The sequence below is a fragment of the Cibotium barometz genome, chromosome 10, assembly GCF_041138505.1.
Source record: "Cibotium barometz isolate CiBa-2024 chromosome 10, ASM4113850v1, whole genome shotgun sequence".
Taxonomy (NCBI): Eukaryota; Viridiplantae; Streptophyta; class Polypodiopsida; order Cyatheales; family Cibotiaceae; genus Cibotium; species Cibotium barometz.
This window is the reverse complement of record NC_141055.1, coordinates 29427311-29451189: the sequence shown is the minus strand read 5'-3', so window position 1 is coordinate 29451189 and position 23879 is coordinate 29427311.

The window sequence follows — 23879 nt, the reverse complement described above, 5'->3', positions numbered from 1 at the left end:
CAAAACTTAGGGCAAGTGACTAATTGCAATTAACTTTTCTGCTAATCATGTTTAGTAATCATCTTCTTCTTCCTCAAGCTTTCCATAGCCATGGGATGCTCTTCCTTTACCCGTTTTGATGCCAAACCTTAGGGTTTTTGTAGAGCTCACTGAGATCTTTCATTTGAGCCTCTTCTTGCAAATTTTTTTCTCAAGATTGGAGAGCTTTTGTTCATTCTTCCATGGCTGTGAGAAACCCTAGTATACCTTGCCACATTGACCATATCTTTCATTGCTAAGCTTTTACATACTTCATAGGCATCATTGCTATTCTAATCATCTCATGAAGGAGGCAAAGAAGAGAAAACGGCGGGCTGCAGCATGCTCACGCCTCAAAATCGCGCTGAAATGTGTGGAGGGAGAGCTAGGTGAAGCCTAGCTCTACTACCTCATGAGATGGAAGCCATTCAAGAGGGTTTTTAGCACTTGTTTGGAGCAATTTTCAAGCTATGTTCAAGCACATGGGAGGTGTTCTTTGGCTGCAAATTTCAGAGCAAAGAGAGGCTACGTTTTTCTTCAACAAGAGGCTTCTTCAACATTTTCTACCATTGAAGCTTTCCGGATGACATTGGTGAGTGGTTTGATCAATCCCTTACAAGTTTGAAGCATTTGGTGGAGCTTGGGAATGGATTAGGGTTGGACACATTCAAACTCCCCTAATTTTCAGAAATTAACCATTAAAGCTTGACCATTCACATGCCAATATTGCTTCTCCATGCATTATTGATGGCAATGGTGAAAGGAATTGATTCCATATGAGCTTGGCCAATTCATAGATCACATTTTGGGGGATTTTCTTCATTATGTCTCATTTGGCATGCCATTGATGGAATAGCAAGCTTATGCAATGTTTTTGGAGTCCCTCATGCTCATCTTGATGCCATATGGACACTATGGATGCTATACATAGCCATGCCAATGCTATGTTTTACACATGGGCATAAGAGAGCATAAGTTTTGGAAGCATGCATTTGTCAATATGATGTGAAAGGGATTGTTGGAATGCAATTGCAAATGCCTTGATTGTGGTTAACAAATGCTTATGCAAATGCCATGGTGAGGGCATTGTGAATTGTTGGTTTGTGTTGGAGCTTTTGGATGATGGATTGAGGCATGAGTCCATGCTTTATTGATGAGTTCTAAATTGTAAAAGGGCATGAGTCATGCTCAATACTTGTAAGCCAACAAACTTGTTCTATCATTTGATATTATCCACATCATTTTGTACCTACACTCACCATTGCTACCACTTCAAGTTTCTATAGAATCTAGCAATGTGTGAGGGTACCTTGGCATTGGTTGGAGAGGCCAAGGGGAGAATGGCTTGAACTCTTTGTGCCGTGATTGCTTGGTAAAGCGGTACAAAAGGGGATTAGGTACACCGGTGTGAAGAAATGGCCTCAACCTTCACCTTGGAGGAAAACTCGGTGAAGGGGTGAGAAGAGCTTGGCCGGGAGATCGGCAAGCTTCAACGCGCGTCCTCAACAATCCTCACCATCGACTTTGTGGATGCATTTGGGCAATGGGGCCCCTTTTCCGTCATATTGTGTGGATATTGCAAATGCTTTGATGGACAAAGAGTGCATATGATCTTTCATGACATTGTGGGATACAAAGAGTATTGCATTGTGATTTGAGAAGTTGCATTTTCATTTGAGATTTGGTTCCAATTACAAAGGAGACTCTGGCGGAATTTTTCCAACAAGGGAGCCAAACAAGCTTATTGATTGGAGATTTACCCCATGGATACACTTGAAGAGTTATTCACAACTACCAAGGGGAGAAACACCAATCATTTGTAGCCGGATTGAGCTTTGGGACCGAATTTTGGGAATTTCTGGGATTTTACAAAACCCTAATTCAGTCCTAGGGTTTTTGGGATTAGGTCCGAGTGATTACACGACTCTATTCTACTCCTTGAGAGTTTTCAAATGAGCCATAGAACCCCTTAATCGGATATCACAATCTCGGTCAAAGTAGTCATGTTGACTTTCTGGTCAAAGTCAAACAGAATATACTTCCACTTTGACTGAATCAAAATGCTTTTAGGGGTAGGTTCTATCTTCCGTTAGCTTTCTATAGAGCCGTCAAAATCCTAATTCCGACATATATTTTGCGTTTTAGAGCCAAATTACTACTTTCAGCTGTCCCGCACAAACCCTAAAACAGAGAGTACTTGCCCACACCTAATTCTTACTGTGTTCATTTGGGAGGATAGTAGACACCATTACCTACCCATAGAACCTTCTTTTGTCCAATTCCGACATCATTTGGGCATTCTACCAACATCTTGCATTTCTTCACTATGCCGAAGGGAAGACCACGCAAGGGTGGGGATGTTGTGCAAGAAATGATCATTGGTGATGAGGACATGGAAGGTAATATGGATGCAAGGGATGCATTCATCAATGAAGACAATGGGGGCAATGTACATAATCAAATTTCTCAAGGGACACAAGCGGCGGTTAACCATGACACCCTCATGCAAATGCTTGTACAACGGTTGGAGACCTTAGACTCCAAGCTTGATTCTCATTTTGAAACATTATCCTCACGGATTGGTGTGATGGAGGACAAGTTTGGGAAGTCTCAAGCACAAGAAAAGCATGGGAATTATGGTGACTATGAGCAAAGAAAAGGCAAGGGCATCTTGAATGAGGATTCCATGAAGGCCGTACAAGAGGATCCATTGGGAGCATCCACTCGGGGATTCATGGCGGATGCACAGAGACCTCTTGTCAAGGACATGTTTCCTCCTTCTTTTCATTCGGGTTTGTCTCACCTCAATGCATCAAAGGGTCCTACCTTTTCTAGGGCAATGCATTCAAGGGAAGAGGATGAGGTGTTTGTGAATGATGAGGAGATTGCACTCGATTGGAATCAAATGTCCTTTGCCCAAAGACAAAGGGATGCTCACGAGAAGTGGATGGAATTGTCGAATATCATCAAGAGGGATTACAAAGACTTTGCACAATTTATGGAGTCATACTCGAAGATGCAAAGATTCAAGCCCTCTACCCAACATGATAACCCATCCCACATATCTTCCAAGGATGTCAAAGACAAAATCTCACTATCAAAGTTCAAAGGTGACGGGTCATCTCCGCAAGAGTTGGAGGAGTGGGCTACCAAGCTTGACACCTATTTCCAACTTTACCCAAAAAGTGAGCGTGATATGGTACAATTTTCCTCCTTACATCTTGAAGATTATGCTCATCAATGGTGGAGGCACTTGGTCAAACAAGGGAACACGCCATCAACTTGGGAAGGATTGAAGTGGGAGATGAACTTGGCCTTCATTTCACCCTTACCGATACCATGAAGAATGGTATGAGCTTTCTCAAAAGGGGATGGTGGTGAGAGGTTACATCAAGAGATTTTTGAAGCTTTCAATGTATGTGGAAGGCTTGAGTGAAGACATGAAGATGAAAAAGTTTGTGCATGGGCTTGAACACTTCATCAAGGCGGATGTGTTGGCTCAAAGGCCTAGCTCTCTCAAAGAAGCTATGAGGTTAGCCGAACTCTATGAGCCAAAGTACAAGAGGTCTCAGCCCATGACCTTCACCAAAGACACACTCAAACCAACCACTACTTCTTACAATTTTGGGAAAGGTCCTACCTCTACATTACCATCCTCTAATCCAAGAACTCCTACATCATTTGGGGGTGGACAGCCAAAGAATGGGATACATCAATTTGATGCCAAAAAGAGTAGTGACTTCATGAAGAAGAAGCCCTTTCAACCCTTCAAGAAGACTCAAAGAATGGATGATCCAAAGATTGAGGAGTTGAGAAGCAAAGGGCTATGTTTCAAGTGCAAAGAGAGGTGGTCACCCGGGCATGTGTGCAAATCAAAGAAGATTGTGGCCACTATGATCCTCATGGATGAGGAAGAGAACAAGGATGACTCTCATGACATTGAGGAATGGGAGGATTGCAATGAAGAAGCACATGAGGAGTCACTTGAAGACCATTCTTTCATCACGGAGGATGGTGAGTTTCCGTTTGATCCGGGAGGTGGAGTTAAGGAAAGCCTTGTGGACGGAGACATGCCTACCAATGCAGAAATTTCAGCTTGCATATGCTCTATCTCACAAGAGTTGTTGGCGGGTTGCAAGAACCCAAGCACACCAAGGTTGGTGGGGACCATCAATGGGAGGGTTGCACATATTCTTGTGGATTCCGGGAGCACTCATAGCTTCATCAACTCTAAATCCATCAACTCTCTCAAACTCAACACAAAGAAGACACCTACAACGTTCCAAGTGCAAGTGGCAAATGGGGAAAGTGAGAAGACTAGCTTGGTAACTTGCCCTTCTACAAAAGTGGTTTTATCCTCTTCATACACTTGGGAAGGTGATTTGGTGGTTTTGGATATGGGTCCCATCGACATTATCATGGGGTGTGATTGGTTGGCTTCACTTGGTGACATTCACATGAACCTTCAACAAGGTTTCATGAGCTTTCTACATCATGGGCAACAAGTGGTACTTGCTGCAAATGCACCTAAGAAGCTCTCTTTGATCACTCCAAGGCGACTCAAGAAAGAGATTAAGGCTTTTGGCACTATCTATGTGTTACATGTTACCCAAGAGGGGATGGAAGGCAGTGGACAGCACATAGATGAGGAAATGGCAACTCTTCTTAAGGAGTATGAAGATATTTTGCAAGTGCCAAAGAGTCTACCACCTAAGAGGGAGATTGACCATGCCATAGTACTTGAACCGAATGCAAAGGTTGTCAACAAGCCTCCTTACCGTTTGTCTAAGGTAGAAAGAGAGGAAGTGGCTAAGCAAGTGCAAGATTTGCTTGCTATGGGTCTTATTCAACCTTCACAATCTCCATTTGCATCTCCCGTTCTCTTGGTGAAGAAGAAGGATGGATCCTTTCGCAAGGTGAGATCATTTATGAGCCGGAGAGGGTTATTGGCAAGAGGACAAGAGAGTTGAGGAATCGGAATATTGATGAATACCTTGTCAAATGGAAGCAATTACCCATGGATGAGGCTACTTGGCAATCATTGGAGTATGTCCAACAACATGGCTTACTTGTGGATGACTTTCCGTGACCAAGTGGTATGGTTTACTTGAGCAAATTGGGTAATATGAGGAGAAGTATACATGCTGTAATTTCTGGACAGCTTTGGGAAGGTCTACTATTGGGCCTATTTTTCTACTCCAACAAGCTTCATGGCGTATCCTAATGAAAGATTATGATGTGGGCTACATATGGCAGAGTGTACATATCATTTTCAGCCCAATATATGGAGTCTAAATGAAGGATTTTCAAGGGTCTTCATCGACTAGAAGGGCTGTCATAACAGTCCCACTCATACACTTTGGGCTTGAAGCTTTGTGGACTTGTATACATCCGGATTTTCATAGTATATGTGCTTTGGATGTACTTGAGAACTCTTAACCACTTCCCATTGATTACATTAGAGTCTCATACTTTGAGATTGTACATGTTATTGATTTTGAGGACAAAATCTTTGGGAAGGGATGGTTTGTAATAAAGTAGGAACTTTATTCAATAGGGTTAATAATGGGACAAGTCCATGTATAAAAGAGGGGACTTGGACCATGGTTGTAACTTTTGATGATCATTTTTAGAAATGGAAACTTATGTTTCTTGGAGCTCATGGCTTCTCTCTTGGCTTGTGGAAGGCTATTTCCATTCTCTTGGTGAGAGACTAAACACACTTAGGCATCATGTTTACATGGTGATTACTCATATTTTTCATGCATTACATCCCTTCATTCCACACATGGTAGTCATATGACATATGGGTGTAAAGGTTTCACCATAGTCAATGCCTTTCTCTTATTGTATAACCCTTTCCAACAATAGGCCTAGCTTTGTATCGCTCAACACTACCGTTTGCTCTACGTTTGAGCTTGTAAACCCATTTCATATGAATGGCCCTCTTTCCAAGAGGTAAGTTTACCAAATCCCATGTATCATTTTGAGTATCGAATCATACTTAGATTGCATAGTACTCATCCAATTTTCAGATTCCTTTGCTTCATCAAAGGAGGCAGGTTCCTCTTCGTTACATAAACTGGCAAACAATAAGAGCATGACCTGCGTCAACATCATGAGATGCGTGATGAGAACATGTACGTGTTATGCTAGGCAAAGGAGTGGCCAATTTATTGTCACATAATGTCTACACCTACCATTTTGGCATATTTTTTGACTCCTCAATTTTTCCTCTTTTCTCATCAACTGCATCATCCACATTTGCCTCATTAATAGGCTGACCTATGGGCTGATTTTTAACCTGTGTGTGGACTGATTTTCAAAATTTGTTTGAGTACCCAAATTCTCTACATTAATGTGTCCTGCATTGAACAATGGAAGGAGAGTGTCGAATATGTCTTGCGAACATACATTTTGAATTTTTTTTACATACATTTTGATTTTTTTTAACACGAAAGAAGGGGTTGAATTACATCTTCCACAAATACATCTCTACTCATAAGAATCCGCTTAGTAGTAGGATCATAGAGATAGTAACCTTTACTTTCTGAGCTGTACCCCGCAAAAGAACATTTAACAGCCTTATCGTTAAGCTTACTGCAAAGTTGATCATGCACAAGTACATAAGGGAAGATAACCAAAAATGCGTAAGTGAGCCACAGGGGACTTCTTCCATTCCAACCTTCAAAAGACGTAATTGTATGCAAAGCCTTTGTAGGAGACTTGTTAAAAACATATATTTCACACATAACTGCTTCTAGCCAGAAAACCATGAGGTAATTCCTGACTTTTGATCATACAACGTGCCACGAGAGACCTATTTTGCGTTCAACTAAATTTTTCTAAGGTGTATAGGGCATAGTACATTGGTGTTTTACCCCAGATATATACTCATCCCCTTGATCAGTACGCAGTGTACCAATCTTACATGTAGAAACATTTTCAACCATAGCAACAAAGTGCTAAGGCACATAAAAACCTATTATTTTTGTTTCAATGGATATACCTAGGTATGTCTAGAATAATCATCAATGAATGTGACAAAATAGAGGTAGCCCCCAACAGATGGTGTCCTCGTAGGACCACATATATCACTATGTATAAGCTACAATTTCTAGATGGCTCTAGTTGAGAACCATCTTTGAAAATGATACCCGCTCAACTTTTTCCAAGAATACAACCCTCACAAATTTGTTTGATAGGGGCTTCAAGATGTGGCAGCTCAAGACACCATGTCATGCTTATACAAACGCAACAAACTACCAAAGTTCACGTGACCAAAGCGTGCATGCCACAGCTTAGCATCACCCATTGCTTTTGTGGTAGAGACTATAAAAACAACATGCTTTTGTCTTTCATATGCATCTAGCCTTTAAAGGCCATGGGACAAAGTACCAGAAATAACAATTGTATTGCCATTGCTGGTGATCATGAACAATACATTTGTCATCCACAAAGTGAACCACTGTTAACATACTAGACTTATACATCTATAAATAGCCATGAATACGTCCTTATGTGAAGGGTCAAAACTGCATTGCACAATGAAACGGCCATTCATCATGTGCATAGTTTGTAGATTCTTTATTTTTTGCATTAGATGCTGACACATCAACTTTAGCCATCCCCGAGTCTCCTTCTCTAGCTGCTTCTTGCACTCATTAATGTAGTGACCAGGTTTCCTATAATAGTTGCATTTTCCCTTTTCCTTTGGCTTGTCGCCTTCCTTGTCTACAGGCTTGCCGATGACTCTGATTTTGTCTTATAACTACCCTGAGGAAATGATTTACCTTTGCCTCTGTTGACTGGTAGCAAAAGCCCGATATCCTGACGCATTGACAGATCTGTTTTATTTGGATTGGTCTTCTTGCAAAAGCACAAAAACCAACTTCTCAAACTTGAAGGCATTTGGACTGCCTTTCATCATAAGTCTGATGGTAGAAGCAAAACTTTGATACCAGTTCGACAATGCATTCAAGACAGTAGACACCAATGAACTGTTAGGATACACTTCATCAACACTGGCCAACTGCTCCTTAAAATCCTTGATTTTTGAGGAAACTATCGATAGAGTCTCCCTCATTCATGTGCTCTTACTCTAATTACTTAAATAGATAAGCAACATGTGTTTCATTATGTATTTGGTACAATGATGCAAGTGCATCCCAAGGATGTTTAGTAGTCCTACATGATCGAATGTGAGGAATGATACTCCTCTTGATGATAAAGCAAGCAATGCATGTGCGTGCACATCTCTTCCATGCCACTTTATTTGTTGCTACATATGAGGTATGCTATCTTGTGGTAATGCACCATGTGAAACTGAGTCCGTGTCTACAGATGTGCCTTCTACATCATGTTCATTAGAGGAACCAAGAAGTTTCTCAGTACCACAACATTCCATAATGCTTTAGTTACCAATACATGCAGCATCGTCGTACAGGACCATAACGGGTAGTTTGTCTTGGCAAGCTTATCCTCAATGGATAACATAACGGGTAGTTTGTCTTGGCAAGCTTATCCTCAATGGATAACATATGAAATACATCACTGTCTACCATTTCTGATAATACCCAAGCAAGTAATCGCATAACCTACAAGTGCTAAGTTCTCCATTGATGCAACCAAGGTGGCTACTAATAAGGCCACTGAGAATGGAGAACTGCAAGGTGTATGAAAGAAATGTAAAGTAAGGTGAGCAAAAATTTTACTCATAAAATATAGAGATTGATGTCATTGAAGTATATCTCGTAGTAGATAAGTGTTGCCATATATATAGGCAGTGATGTGTGTGAACACACTTAGGACCGCCGGGGCACTTTTTTCCTCTTTAGGAGGTTTTTCCCCCCCGGCTTGTATATACGCCCATCCTTTTAGGGCTAACATATCTTTTGTACATTGACACAATCTAATACATTGTGTGTTGTGTGCATTCTTGCTTCTTCTTTCCCAAGCTTTGTGTGCTTTCCTGCAACCCTAATTCCAACAATTGGTATCAAAGCAGGCATCAGCTCCCAGGGCTACGCCGCCAGCACCCTTCGACTCACGTTCTCTGATTGAGGTGAGCTTTCGCGAGCGCTTGCAGGTCCCTATACTCTGTAACCTATACTCTGCAAATATGCCCGTAGGACTTTACGTTCTCAGAAATTGCATCTGAGGTCATTTCGGGCTCCGTTTTTGCATTACAAGTTCTGCACAGGTATTTTCGTCATTTTCTACAGAAATTTCGACAGTGCAGTTTTCTGCAAAACAGGCATGCGTATTCTATTGTGGACCATGCTACATAGCACAAGTTGTTCTTTGTTCAGTCTTTGCTTCATTACAGGTAGCTTTTGCATCAGTTTTAGTCAGTGGCCATGTTTCGCATGATGACAAATTGGATGGAGACAGCAACTACCCACTTTGGGCATACATGATGCAGCATGTTTTGGTTGCAAAAGGAGTGTGGAACATTGTGCAGGGTATGGATGTACGTCCAGGTTCTGTGGATGTAGGATCTGTTGAGGATGTTGCAGGTTCTAGCAGCTCTACTGTTGCTGCTATTTTACCCACTGCTGAACAAGCTCGTTGTTGGGATGGTAAAGATGCGCAGGCTCATGCCTTGATTGCACTTATCAAACGTAACATCACCCCACATATTCGTTCAGCTAAAACAGCAAAACAGGCTTGGGATATTCTAGCTGGTTTGTATGCAGATCGTAACGAGGCAAAAATCTCTTACCTGCATAAAGAGCTAGAATCGAAGATTATGCAGGAAGATGATCACATGAATGTTTTTCTTGCTGAGATTAAAGATCTCAAGGAGAAGTTGATTTCTGTAGGTGAGATTATTCCTGATCATCAGGGATAAAGAAGAATCTATTGTCTGTCTCTGCGCTTGCTAGACTTGGACTTGTAATCAAATTTGTGGATGACAGATGTACTGTTCATGATTTGACTTCTGGTGATACGATTATTGTATCTGGCACCTTGTTTCCTGGGCTGTATAGGCTCAATTCTTATGACAAGTGTGTGGAAGATTCAGCAAATGCAATTTCTGTGTGATGAAAAGGCATCACATGCAAAACTATGGCATGCTCGTTTTGGTCATCTCAACTTTGCTACTTTGCTGCGTTTGCAGAAATTTGATATGGTTGCTTCATTGCCCTCTCTTGAGGCACCATTGAAACATGTTTGTGAAGGCTATATTTTGGGAAAAATGCAGCGTTCTGTGTTTCCAAAGGATGGTTCTATGCGGGCCACTTGCAAATTGCAACTTGTACATAGTGATGTATGTGGGCCTATGCAAACTCCATCATTTGGTAAACACTTGTACTTCGTGACTTTCATTGATGATTACTCAAGGCATGCATGGGTATATCCACTGAAGGCAAAGTCCGAAGTGTTTTTGTGCTTCAAACAGTTTTTGCTTATGGTTGAAAATGTATCCAATTGTACTGTGGGCACCCTCTATTCTGATCGAGGGTGGGAGTACATGTCTAAAGAGTTTGATGCATTTCTAGCTAGTCGTGGGATAAAACACCAATGTACAGTGCCATATACCCCTCACAAAATGGTGTTGCTGAGAGGAAAAATAGGTCACTTATGGAGATGGCACGATGTATGGTCAAGAGCCAAGCTTTGCCACATGCGTTTTGGCTTGAGGCTATCATGTGTGCTGCATATGTACTCAACAGCAGGTGTCCCACTAAGGCCTTGCAGTCTATTACTCCATACGAAGCTTGGCATAGCAGGAAGCCTTCTATTGGTCACTTGCGTGTCTTTGGTTGCTTGGCCTATGCTTTAGTGCCTGTGCAACAACGCAGAAAATTGGATGATAAGGCTGTCAAATGCATTTTTTGTTGGTTACAGTGCTGAGAGCAAGGGTTACAGATTGTATCATCCGCAGTCAAAGCGTATCTTGATTTGTCGAGATGTTGTTTTTGTGGAAGATGCTGTGCAGCCTTTGTTATCATGTACCAAAGAGACAGGTGTGAGCTCACGGGATGTATTTGATACATTGTTGCCTCTGTTTACAGGTGGGAATTCAAATGTAAGTCCAAATGAGGCAAATACTCAGCCTATGCAGATTTCAAGCGACATCATAGATCAGCCTATTTCTGATGCAGATTTACAGGATGTAATTCATGAGGATAGGACTGAAAATGAGCAGGCTAGAGGTATGCCTAAATGGCTGGTGCAAACCTTGCGTGATAATAAAATTGATGCACCTATGTCTAGTCGTACTCGTTCAGGTTTTTAGCATGCCTCTTATGCATCAGATTGTTATGCTTTGGCTGTGTCTAGTATGTGTGAAGAGGAAGAACCTCTTTCATTTGATGAGGCACAAAAATCAGAAAATTGGTTGGCTACAATGCAAAGTGAATATGATGCTATAATGAAGAATGGTACATGGTCTTTGTGTGATTTGCCTATTGGTAAGAAGGCCATTGGATGTAAGTGGGTTTTTAAGTTGAAACGAAAGCCAGATGGCAGTGTTGATCACTATAAGGCTAGACTTGTTGCAAAGGGTTATGCTCAAGAAAAGGGCATTGATTTTGATGAGACCTTTGCTCCCACTTGTCGTATGACTACCATTCGTAGCATTTGTGCATTGGTAGCTCATAATGGTTGGAATGTACATCAGTTGGACATAAAGACTGCGTTCTTGAATGGAGATTTACATGAGGAGGTGTATGTATCGCAGCCTCGTGGTTTTGTTCAAAGAGGGCAGGAAAACAAAGTGTGCAAGTTGAAAAAGGCTTTATATGGTTTAAAGCAAGCTCCACGAGGTTGGTATGAAAAGATACATGCATATTTGATTGCACATGGTTTTCAGAATAGTCCAACAGAAAGCACTTTGTATGCTAAACGTGTGGATGATGTATATCTAATCATTGCTCTCTATGTTGATGACATGCTACTCACAGGACCAAATGAAAGTCATATTGCTGATTTTAAGGCTGATTTGAATGCCTCTTTTGAGATGTCAGATTTGGGGCATTTGCATCATTATTTGGGGATACAATTTAAGCAGTGTGATGGAGGTATTGCTTTGTGTCAGACAAAGTATATTGAGACATTGTTGCGGAGATTTGGCCTTGAAGACTGCAAGCCTATTGCTACTCCAATGGAGACAGGTTTGAAGTTGAGTCTTCATGATGCTGGAGATCACTTTGATGTCACACTCTATCAGAGAGCTGTTGGTTGCCTCATTTATGTATGCATTACAAGGCCGGACATTCAGTTTGCAGTCTCACAGGTGAGCAGGTTTATGCATAGCCCAAGGTCTCAGCATTGGAAAGCAGTTAAATGCATCTTTCGCTACTTGAGTGGCATCATACATCTTGGGTTGTTTTCTCGTTGTTTTATCCTAAGGGGGGATCGTTGCCACCAGATTTACATGCTTTTTCAGACTCAAATTGGGCTGGTTGCTATGACACAAGAGTGTCCACAAGTGGTTTTTGTTTCATGCTCGGTAGCTCATGCATATCTTGGTTGAGCAAGAAGCAACCTACTGTGGCCACTTCTAGTTGTGAAGCTGAGTACAGGGTAGCTTTCACAGCTATGGTTGAGTGTGTGTGGCTCAGACGGCTTATGGTGGCTGACTTGGGTGTTGGATAGGAGTCTGCCACCTCTATCTTCACTGACAGCCAGAGCGCATTGGCAGTTACGAGAAACCCAGTTTTTCATGCTCGCACAAAGCACATTGAGGTGCATTATCACTATGTCAGGGGGAGACTCTCAGCAGGAGAGATCAACTTGGCCTATGTGCCAACACAGGACAACCTCGTCGATCTTTTCACAAAGGCGCTTCCTCGTGAGAAGTTTGAAGCTTTCCGCAAAGCTTTGGGCTTGCTCCCCTTTGTGGACTGATCTACTTCGGGCATGGCACTCCCCTATACATGAGTGCCAGCTCTCGTTTTCACACCATCACTCCCAGGGGAGATTTGTTGCCATATATATAGGCAGTGATGTGTGTGAACACACTTAGGACCGCCGGGGTACTTTTTTCCTCTTTAGGAGGTTTTTTCCCCCGGCTTGTATATACGCCCATCCTTCTAGGGCTAATATATCTTTTGTACATTGACACAATCTAATACATTGTGTGTTGTGTGCATTCTTGCTTCTTCTTCTCCAAGCTTTGTGTGCTTTCCTGCAACCCTAATTCCAACAATAAGATCTAGTGTGGTGAGTGTCTATTGATATTTTCTTGTTGCACACCCGTTTGTAGTAGATTTGACAATACTACTCCAGAATTTGATGAAGAATAGTGTAAACCCAGTCCCTGAAGATGTCTGTAGAAAATCAAAAACCGTATGAACATCCCTCAAAATTCACCCAAAACAAAAACTTTGATTGAAAAACGTAGTATAAAGTACTACACACTTCAAATTCCTCTTTCTTCTCCCCAGAAGGTCTCCTTAATCTGATTCAAGAAGACGGGTCACACACACGCGCACACACACAATGGAGAAGATCAAGGGAGCACACAATGAGATAATAGATAGATGATGAATGTGTGATGTACAAAGATGATAAGTATACCTGAAGATGGGTGAATACTAGCACGGAGGAAAAAACCTCATAAAGAGGGAAAAAATGACCTGGCTGGTCCTAGTGTATTCACACACATCACTACCAAATATGGCTATATGCCATAATTGGTAGTGATGTGTTCACACATATCATTACCAAATATGGCTACAAGCCACCCGATCTCATCTTGGGTCCCATTTGGGCCTCTAATGTCAAGACAAGGTGTTCAAGGTGTGGCAATGTGCCAAATCTAATCCAAGCCTTCTCTAAACCATGTGGCTTTATAGGCCACCCTCCCATATGAATACAGGGCTCATACAGGGATGCCAAGTGCTCGGGCTACTCAACCATGGCTACTCCTCATTTAGGGCCCGTACCTAGACAATACAATATGACAATGGAGCATTAATATCCAACACCCCCCTCAATGTGTCCACTTAAGGTGAACTACCTCTATGGTCCGGTGTCGTTCCATGTGATCACTGCTAAGAGCCTTTTTGTAGATATTTGCACAATTCTCTATTGTTGGGCAGTAGACCATCTCGACCTCCCTAAACATGATGAGCTCACACATAAAGTGATAATGAATCTCAATGTGTTTTATGCAAGCATGAAACACGAGATGAAGATACCGTTCCATGTGATCACTACTAAGAGCCTTTGTGTAGATATCTTCACAATTCTCTATTGTTGGTGGGCAGTAGACCATCTCGACCTCCCTGAACATGATGAGCTCACACATAAAGTGATAATGAATCTCAATGTGTTTTATGCGAGCATGAAACATGAGATTATGAGCAATGGCCATGCAACTTTGGTTGTCACACTATAGCATTGCAGGCTACTTCTGCACTACTCTCATATCCTATAGAATCCTCCTTAGCCACAATGTCTCACATGATGTAAAGTATACATATTTGTACTCGATTTCTATCGATGAGAGTGCAATTGTGGGGTTCTTCTTACTTATCCAAGAAATGCATCCCAAATTGAGAGAAAAATAATAGCAAGTTAACTGAGTACATGCTTCTAGTGTCTGAGCCCCCCGCCTAATTTGAGTCACTGAGGGTCTTGTCTATAGCATAGGTGATGTCATACTCTTGAGTACCTTGGATGTATCAACACTCGTATACCTGCTTTCCAATTATTCTCCCATGGCTTTTTGAAGAAATTCCTCAAAATACCAACAACAAAACTCATGTCTAGTATTACACAAGAAGATAAGACTACCAAGTCAGTTTCCTGTATAAGTTCTCATCCATAAGGTTTGAGGTGTCTTCAATGAACAAATTCACATCAGCCTCCATTAGGGTATCAACAACTTCCTTGCATTTAGTCATGCCAAATGCCTTGAGTATCTCACCTGCATATTTATGCTGACATATGAAAATGTTATCTGGCTTATACCAGACACCTTAATCCCCAAATAATAATGCATGAGCCAAAGATCTATCATCTCAAACTCTACACTAGGCATCTATTGTGTTTGTGAGATCTTTTTTTTTGGAGATCCCCTAGTAAGATGAGGTTGTTTACATAGAGAACAGTGACCATATACTTCCCATGTTCATAAAAAACATACAAAGTAAGCATCAATCCTCTGGTAGGGCTTGTTTTAATTTGTAGAGTGCCTTCTGTAACCTGCAAACTTTACTTTTAGAATCGAGAACCACAAACCCAGGTGATTGTTCCATGTATACCTCCTCCTTGAGGTTCCTATTGTTGAGGAAAGTGGATTTTACATCCATTTGGAGAACAAGCCATTTGGAAAGTGGATTTTACATCCATTTGGAGAACAAGCCATCCCCCTTACGATGCCAATGCAAGAATAGTGTGGATTATGGGTAACTTGACTGTAAGAGCAAAAGTTTCCTGAAAGTCAAAACCTTCAACTTGTGCAAAACCTTTGACGACCAGTTGTACCTTGTACTTTTCCAAAGTATCATGAGATATGTATTTTGCTTTGTAAACCCACTTAGTGTCAATTACACCTTGGAGGACAATCTACAAGGTGCCAGTGTGGTTTTTAAGAATGGAGTCGTACTTTGCTTGCATGGCTACCATCCACTTTGGATCCTCTTGTTCTTCAACAAAGGTGCTGGGCTCTTGAATCTCGAGTACCTATATCATAAAAGAAAAATTCACAAGAATTTCACGAGCCCTGTTTTTCTCCTCTAACCTTCTGGATCTGCAAACATCTGGAGGCACATCCTTGATGGTGGCCGGAGGTTCTGCTACATCCAAAAGTTGCATGTACCACTTAGGGAATGGCTTACCTTTTTGTGGCACATCATTCTCTTGTTCTTCATCTTCAAAATCCATGTCCATAGGAAATGGTGGCGGTTGGTTCTTTTGTGGCACATCATGCTCTTGTTCTTCATCTTTAAAATCCATGTCCATAGGAAATGAGGTGGGCTTCCCTCCATCAGAATGTGAGGAAGCCCATGCTGCATATAGAGGTTGTGTTGCTTTGGTGATTTCCTTGTTGAATGATGAAGAAGAAGGGAGCTTCTCCTCCATTTGACGTGGTTATTATTGAAATAACACATCATGTCTCACTATGATCTTCTTTGCATATCCTACTTCTTGTGATATTCTCTTGTATACACCACACATTATATTCTCTTACATGGTATTAGAGCTCCGAATCGGTATAAAACTTCTTCTATGATTGCTATCTACTAGCAGTCCCCTTAGAGAAATGGCATCTTCTACAAGACCCCACCCACCACCATTAGAGGATCTAGAATCTTAAAAATCAGCTTCAACAATAAAAGCTAATGAAGTAGCATTTGAACCCTTTCCACAAGAGGCCAATTTTAGGGCCAAGGCTCCTCTTCTCAACTCGTGCATGTTGATCTCAATAGAAAGATTAGTACAATTACACTTGGAGGTTCTTCCTATTTTTTTGCATTGAGAGATGATTATAGTAGCAAGATTTGGGTGAATTTTCTTAAAGGAAAAGTCTCAAACTTTTGGAAAGTTTAAGGAATGGCTTGCATTGGTTGAAACTGAGACAAGAACAAAATTGAAGTATTTTAGAGAATAGATGGAGGAGGAGAATTCATGTCTAATGTGAATTCTTGGGTTTCTGTAAAAAAAGAGGCATAAAGAGACACCTCACTACCGCTCACACTCTGTACAAAATAGTGTTTCAGAGCACAAGAATCATGCTATTGTTGAGATGGCAAGGAGTATGCTTAATGGTAAGAATCTACCTAAATTCTTTTGGGCTAAGGCAGTTACACGACTATGTATATTCTTAACAGGAGTGCAACAAAGGCCAACTCCATTACAAACCTACTCAGGTAAGAACTTCAACCGTACACTTGAAAGTTTTTAGGTGTGAATTCTATATACAGAGAACCAAATTGAATGTTAAAAGCCATAAATATTATAGCATGGAATCAAAGGAATATCAAACTTCAAAATTCAAATTACACAACAATAAAGATAAAGAAGAATACTATATTACCGAAGTGATATAATAGATCGCAAATCCCCACACCTATGTGCTCATGTGAAGGGAGCTTTGATGTGGCTAATCTAGAATTGCTAAAATGGAGGCTGTATACTAGTAAAAGCTAGGGAGCAAACTCACATCAATGACTGATGAAGTGTATGGAAAAGGGGCTGGATATGTTTCTATATGCACTTGTATATGTGGGGTGGCCTTGACATGACCGCATAGGTCCATGTTCATAGTTGGCGCCACCGTTCGCGGTGTAGACTTGGCCCATATAAAGATGTACTAGAAACTACATAGCAGTTATCTATAGAATTTATATGGTAGTAATGTGTGGATGTAAGCTAATAATGGGCCAAGGTGGCACTTTTTCCCTCTTTAGGAGGTTTTTTTCCTCGAGCATATGTATGCGCTTTTATGAGTGTGTAGGTGACCTTATCATGTCACTTCACTTGTACTTCACTCATTCTTATCAATTTACTTTGAGTGTTGTGCTTCCATCTCTCTCTCCTTGCTTGCTGCATCTATGTGTGTGTTGTTACATTGATCTCTACTCTACCAATTGGTATCAAAGCAGGTTCTCTTGGCTCTCACCCTCTTGTCACTGTCTCCTTGAATTTCTCTTTTCACTATCTCAAATTGATCTATCCTCTTAGGTGGAGAAGGTATACTATATAGTGTGCTATTGATTGTATTAACAAAATTATGTTAACAAAATTTTTTCACATTTCAGAGTGTTTCAGGTATACTTGGGGCTCGTTCACATGTAAAGTTTTTGCAAAACAAGCATCTCAAGGGAGTGTCAGTTTAAACTATTTTTGTTCGATTTTGGGCTTTCTCATAAGCAGCAACATTTGGTGTGCAAACAGTGCCATTGTCATCTTCAACACTGCATCTTCGAGTTTATCATTAACACCTTCAACATCGTCAACATTATCATGGATTTCTACATTCCTACTATGCTAAGTATCATTCCCACACTTTACACTATGTAATTTTTCATACACTTTGTAGGTTTTCATCGTTTATCAGTGATCTACGAACGTACTCCCCAGGTGGGATACTTAACGCGTTAGCTACAGCACTGCACGGGTCGATACGCGCAGTGCTTAGTATCCATCGTTTATGACTAGGACTACTGGGGTATCTAATCCCATTCGCTCCCCTAGCTTTTGTCTCTCAGTGTCACTGTTGGCCCAGCAGAGTGCCTTTGTCTTTGGTGTCCTTTTCGATCTCTACGCATTTCACAAGTCAACAAACTATGCATAGGATGACTAGGCATTCACATGGTGCACTGCAGTTATGATCCTTCTGTCTATGGCATATGCATGTCAATGATAGATCAACATGAGTCTATTAACATGAAACACAAGATGTACTTTGGATCCTTCAGGTAAAGCTAGCTTATAAGCTACACTTCCAATTTTTGTAATAAGTATTGTATAAGGACCACAATACCTTGGACTTAACTTTGGAACTTTTCCACTTTTTAAAATTCATGACTTTTTAGAAACTTTTACATAAATTAAATCACCTTTCTCAAAATTAATTGGTTTTCTTTTACCTTTCTCATAACTAATAGAACGATCATGTGCTCTTTTAACATTGCTTTTTGTAACGTTAGCATTTCTTATATGTCTTTGAGAAAGTCTTTTACACTATAATTTTTCTTTTTGTAACCCAACAACTATAGGTGCTCTAGGTTAAAATCCATACATTAGTATGAATGGACTAAAACCAGTAGCAAAATGTTTAGCACTATTATAAGCAAATTCTAATAATGGAAGATGCTAATCCCAATTGTTTTACTTATGATTAGCATATGCTTGAAGCATATCTTCTAGGACTTGATTAACCCCTTCTGTCTGTTCATTGCTTTGTGGATGTTCAGACGTACTCATACCAAATTTGGTGTAACTTTTTGAACACTTCTTTCCAAAAATGGCTTGTAAACTTTGTACATCGATCGCTTACTATATCTGCTAGCAATCCATACAATCTGTATAGATGATGGATAAACATTCTAGCCAAGTCTGGTGTTTCTACTTCTTTTTTAGTTGGTATAGATTATATCAACTTGGTTAACCTATCTACTACTACCCACACTAAATCATGCCCTCTACTTGTTCGAGGTAATCCTACTATGAATCCATAGAAATACTTTCCCACTTACCCTCGAGTATTTGTAGTGGTTGTAATAATCCACCTACTTTTAGGCGCTCAGCTTTATTGACTTGGCACTTAGGGCATTTTATAACATAATTCTAGGTGTCCTTCTTTAAATCTGCCCAATAAAATTATCTTTTAACAAATGCATATATCTTAGAAATTCCCCGGTGCCCTGTACTTGGATTGTCATGATTAGGGTACTTGGATTGTCATGACATTCTAATAAAATATTCTCATGAATATTTTCTTCTTTGGGTACATAAATGTGACTTTTATATAACAAGTACTCATTATCGATGGAAATTTTTTTCTAACGATCTTTTTCACTTACTAACCCTTCTTTAAGTGATTCCTTTAAACCACTATCTTTTTTAAGTGATTCCTTTAAACCACTATCTTTTTTAAGTGACATCCTTTTATCACTAGCAGCTGCATTTTCTTTACTCTCTACTTAAGAGTTATCTTTTTCAATTCAGCAATTCTAAACCACGTGATAGCTAGGGTCATTAGCAGATTTTCCTTTTAAGTGAGCCAGCAACTCACTTTCTAGTTAAGTAAAACTCAACTCATTTATCATGGGTATTCAACTTAGAGCATCTGCCATGACATTAAATTTTCATTTTCTATATCTAGTTTGAAAATCAAACTCTTGTAGGATTTCAGCCCATCTAGCCTTCCTACCTTTTAACTCCTTTTGAGTACTTAACCATTTAAGACTTTCATGGTCAGACAATACTTCAAAATTGGCATCATATAAATAATGACGCCACTTTTTAAGAGCATGCACAATTGCAAATAGTTCTTTTTCATAAGTTGAATAGTTACTTTGAGCTTTGTTCAACTTTTTACTTTCAAATGCAACTGGCCTTCCCTTTTATAATAATATTGCTCCTACAACAAAATTACCAGCATCCGTTTCCAATACAAATGGTTCATTTGGATCCACTATTTGTAAAATATGAGCAGTAGCTATTGCTACTTTCAATTTTTCAAAACTAGCTTGTTGACCATGATTCCAACTTTTTTTTTTCCTTTTACTTTAAGGTGATTCATCATTGGAATAGCTATCTTAGCATAGTTCCTTATAAACTTTCAGCAGAACCCTGTAAGTCCTAAATTGTTTTCCTTTTTCTTTAGGCTAATTTGTCATCGGAATAGCTATCTTAGCATAATTCCTTATAAACTTTTGATAGAACCTTGCAAGTCCAACTAAATTGTTTTCCTTTTTCTTTAAGTTGATTCGTCAGTTATCTTAACATAATTCCTTATAAACTTTCAATAAAACCCTGCAAGTCCTAAAAAGGTTTGTAACTCATCTATATTAGATGGGGCCTTCCATCTCAATATAGCTTCAACTTTATCAGGATCCAGACAAATCTCTTCCTTAAACACTATGTGTCTAAGATATTGCACTTCTTTTTTGAAGAAATCACATTTAGACTTTTTAGCAAATAATTTATTTTTCCTTAAGAGATATCGAGCTCATCTAGTGAGGCGGTGGACACTGATGACCCGCTTGGGGGATAGGCCCCACACTTACACAACTGGCATGGTTGGTGAGATCATGGGTGATATGCGGCCAGTGGGATGACAGGTTGTGTGACAGCCATTCTAGAGACTGGCATAGTTATAGCGCCAGCTCATTTAGTTGGGTTCACACTATAGAGAACCCTAGTATGTATTTGGTTGAGTACCTTTTCATATTGTGTGTACTCTTATCTTTGTATATGGTGTGTTGAGTGTTGTGTGAAGAAGAAGAAGAAGAAGATTTTCAGCCTCTCACCTTGTGTGTTCTCTTTTAGGGTTTTGTGAGTGTGTGTGTGCTTGCAAGAGCTCAAGATCTCTTCTCCCCTGTATCTTTTCAAGGTGGACATGCACGAACAACCTTACCCAGGCCTTTGTCATCTTGTCTTGCAGTTCGTCTCGACGGCAATGAGGTATCTCATGTAGGCCATGACATAGTAGCCACAATCCTTCCCATTGGGCTATTGAGGAACCTACAATGAGCGATTAAATTTCAGCTCTAAGCACCAAAATTTTAGCTCTAAACAAAACTATGTACGCTTAATTGTTAACCTATGTGACGGACATCCTAAACCTATGACGGACATTGAGATGTACCATGTTTTACATCATGTAATAAATTTAAGTATTCTGAGTCATGGGCCGGGCTTGTCGGCACCATATGTAAAGGGATTGGGTGATCGCCGATGAGTCATGGGCCGGGCTTGTCGGCACTATATGTAAAGGATAAAGGGATTGGGTGATCGCCGATGAGAGGTGCACCTTGAATATCAGTAGGATAAGGGTTAGGATCGGCCGGCCATGTATGGGCGCCCATGTGTGAACAGTCAAGTCACCTATAAGAGTCAAATGTAACCCTAAAACTCTTATTCTCAATGCGTTGAATACAAGAGTGCTCTTGCCTTATCCTCTTGGTTTCCTTCTCCTGCGTGTGTGTGTGAGAGAGAGAGAGTGAGTGAGAGAGCGATCGAGCACTGTGTAGCGGCACGGCGGCGGCGGGCGAGGCGGTAGAGCGGCGACGGCGGCTCCTCCTTCACTGCGATGCGGGAATCCTTCACGGCGGCGGTTTGAGCGGTGAGTGACACACCTTTGCATTCTGTTGAGCTTGCTTTCCTGGTTGTATGCTTGCAGCCATTCGTCGTGGCTCGCATACGGTGTTCGGTAAGTCCCCAGCTACGACTCGTGCGGCAAAAGCGCACATTTTTGGTGCCGTTGTTGCCGAGGAGATGCCCTGCACCAAGCTCCAATCTGCAGCTCGGGTTGCTGCGTGAAGTGAAATTTACACTGTAGGAAAGGCAACTGTGTGTTTATTGTTGAGGTGTTTCCGTGTTCTGCAATCTGTTTCTACAATTCGTCTTCTGCAATTCTGTTTCTTTTGTTATTTTTTCGCTCCGCATGTGGGCGTGGTTCTGTTCTCTGGTTGTCTGTGTTTAGAGGGATTTCTAAATCCCCAGGGAACTGCGCCGCGGCCAAGACCGAACCCCAGAAAGAAACCCTAGAAAGCTTATCCCAAAAAAAAGATAAAATTAAATTTGGAAAAAAAAAAAGAAAATTTAAATTTTTTTAAGAAAAAACAAACGTGTTGAGAGGAAAGATTTTTTATTTGAAGAAAAAAATTTTGAAAAGAAAAAAACCCCCAATTGACCCCGACCCCGGCCTCGGTCTTTTGATACATATATATATATATAGGAGAGTGAGCCTCCATAGCTTTCTTTCAAGTGAAAGCTTAAGGGAAGTGGAGCTCTATATGTAGCCCACCCCGCAAGGAGTTAAGTGAGCATGTGGGATAAAGCCTTCACCTTTCCCTCCACAAGCAAATAGGCCTTCACCCTTCCCCCACAAGGAAACAGACTGTTTTGAGGACCACAGGAGCTCTGGATAGGCGAACACGGTGCTGTAAAGCACGCTAGGACCCTTTAAACGATACGCTCGTTTCGAGCTATCACATGCCCTAGTTCAGGTTCGACTATAAGTAAGGGGGTTAGAAACGGGTTAAAAACAATATAAAAGCAAGTAAAAACGGGGTACGAAACACCTAAGAAACCACTTGTGTGGGCTTCAAGGGTAGTTACCAATGCCCATAGGGTACCCACGTCACATGCATCTACGCTCTGGTCGGGTGCTAGAGTCTGAGCCACTAGAAAGCGTTTCAGTTTACGCAGGCTTACACCATATCTTGGCCTTCAGCTGGAACCCAAGGAAGTGCAACCCAAGATCCACGAATAGTGGATAGTGACTTGTCCTCTGACTCAGAAGCCATGGAAGGGCACCCTACCAAGAACCCTGAGGAGACAAGCCAAAACATGCCAGTTTGGGCCCCACAACCCGGATCTAGCATGTTTAGTCGTCTAATAGAGACCTTTAGTAGAGCTACACGCTCTGAACATGCGACAAGCGAAGTAAATGAAGAAGGAGGAGTAGTAAATTCGCCATTCACATCTTATGTAGACCTTACTCTCCCAAAGAGTGTCCATGTGGATATTCTACCCACTTCGTTTAATGAGGGCCCTACTGAGCTACCACCTTCCGACGCGCTTCCTAAAGTAGAGGTCCCTAGAAGTCAATCCATAAGAAGTGACATTGCGTCCACTTCAAGAGAACCATTTGGCACTCCAAGTCTAGATGGGATATTTCTCAATGAAAATTGGGAATATGATCTACACACAGAGACTCTAACTGACCTATACACGGGTTACATATACCATGTAGGTTGGTTAGAAGTCATACGATCTACATCTAGCGCCACTAATCTAGAGGAGCAACAACAAATGATATGTGAGGTTATTCATAGAATTATCCAAATTGAGAGGCAAAATAGGGGAGTGAACCTAGTTTCCACTGGCCCTATGAAATTTTTGGATACGGGCAAGGCCAAACAACCAACTCTGTCACAATTGGAGACTCCCTCGGTGAGTCCCATAGTCCCTTTGTATGTTGTTTCACCTGGAGTCTCAATGCAGGTTGAGCCCACGAGCAGTAACTTTAGCTTTCCAAACTTGGCTCAACTTTCCATTAGGGAATCCACAATGCCTACTCAGATGATGAGCATGACCGAAAGTGCACCTGTGACCACTGTAGTTAGTACGACACCACTACCCAGTGGAACAATACCTACAACAGTGCGTGCCAATGCCTATCGACCATATGTACCTATCGCTACTCATGCTCATGTAGCTCCTAT